At 44.1% G+C, this 1471-nt stretch overlaps 2 non-coding genes across 2 annotated transcripts; both read right to left on the reverse strand.

Annotated features, from left to right (window-relative positions):
- LOC133764943 (small nucleolar RNA SNORD81) lies at positions 1-77 on the reverse strand. Its single transcript, XR_009866511.1, has one exon. It is a non-coding gene; the product is annotated as a small nucleolar RNA SNORD81 (small nucleolar RNA).
- A 338-nt stretch (positions 78-415) lies between these two features.
- LOC133764951 (small nucleolar RNA SNORD44) lies at positions 416-473 on the reverse strand. Its single transcript, XR_009866518.1, has one exon. It is a non-coding gene; the product is annotated as a small nucleolar RNA SNORD44 (small nucleolar RNA).
- Between the last annotated feature and the right edge of the window lie 998 nt (positions 474-1471).

Here is a 1471-nt window from a genome sequence, read left to right on the forward strand (position 1 = left end):
CAGAATATCAGATCTGTTATTTTCAGCAGGTAATCAGTGAGAGAGTTCAAGTTGGGGTGAGATCATCATGTATTCTGGTATTAAGAATGGTGCTGATATTTCTAATCCTCACCTTTCAAGAGGTGGCATGTCACTGCAGTCAGAGCCCCTCATTTCCATGGTTAGAGCACAAGTTTCAGGATCTTTGTCTCATGACTTCTTCCTTCACGGACTGGAGCCAAGCTGACACTTCATACCTTTAAGCAAAAGGTCTCCAAAATCTGCACCCAGGCATCCATGGACAGTTAACAGGTAACCAGTTTCAAGAAAATTAAAAGCAGGTTCAGAAAAGAGTTCAGGTCCCCACCTAAGAAGTAAGAGTGATTTTTAGTGCAGTCAGAGCTAAATATTTCTCACCCTGAAGCTCACAAATGCCAACTCAGAGCTAATTAAGACCCTCACATTCAGTCAGCATTTGCTTATCGTCATCCAGGGCTACAGTTTCTATGCTTCGTTTTGATGCGTTCTCATAAAATTTTTCTCTTATTGTTTGTACTTTGGGAAAATTTGCGGAAGAAGTCTTTACTCAAATCTGGGTAACACAGTTATATCTTCTTCACTTTAATGCATTTAGTCACCTGAATTCCAATTCTGGGTAGGATAGATTTCTGTGTTTTGTTTTATTTACTTATTTATTTTCCTATGGACAGTTGATCTAAACATCATCTATCAATTTATTATTTCCTCATATTTTATGGAGATATTTTTAAAGTACTTCAGTCCCTATGAACATAAACTTCTGTTTACTTTCAATTTGTTTAACTTGGAGTGTCAGAGGGGAGATGAACAATTGCGTTACTCTGCCCTGTGAATCAACCTTCACTCCTCGCAAACTCAGTCTCAGGGGGAACCCAGGGCATTGCAGACTCCCTGAAAACACCCACAGCCATTCAGCTGCTCCTTCCGCTCTCACCTCCCAATGTCAGCCAGAGAGGAAGCAAGGAGATCCCAGGGCACAAACATAGGAGATGAATGCCTCATGCTCCTCTGGTGGTTCCACCTGGGAGTTCTCACATCTGACACTCCCCAGGTCATTGAAGAATACAAAGAAGCCATTGCCTGCCGCCAGGTCCCAGAGCCAGTTGCCGTAGAGCATTAGCATCCAGCTACACATGCTCAGCAGAGTCGTCATCACTTTGATCTCAGCCACTTACTTCCCTGGGGTCATGAGGGTCTGGGTCCTGTCCATCCAAGAGATACTAAAGCACTGAGGACAGGAGAGAAATCTGTCCTGGTTCCCCTTCTCCCAGTGCCCGAGGCAGGTGAGGCAGAAGTCATGTTTATCACCTGTCCAAGGAGAACTTTTGAAATAATCCATGCAGCTGGGGCCTAGCCACCTTCTGTGCTTTTCTGCCGCGGTCACTATCTCAGTGTGACTGCTCTCAGTTTTGTAATCCTCTGGGATGCAGCACTTCCTTAACTGGATTCTGAA

Source organism: Lepus europaeus, chromosome 7 (assembly GCF_033115175.1).
Source record: "Lepus europaeus isolate LE1 chromosome 7, mLepTim1.pri, whole genome shotgun sequence".
Lineage (NCBI taxonomy): Eukaryota > Metazoa > Chordata > Mammalia > Lagomorpha > Leporidae > Lepus > Lepus europaeus.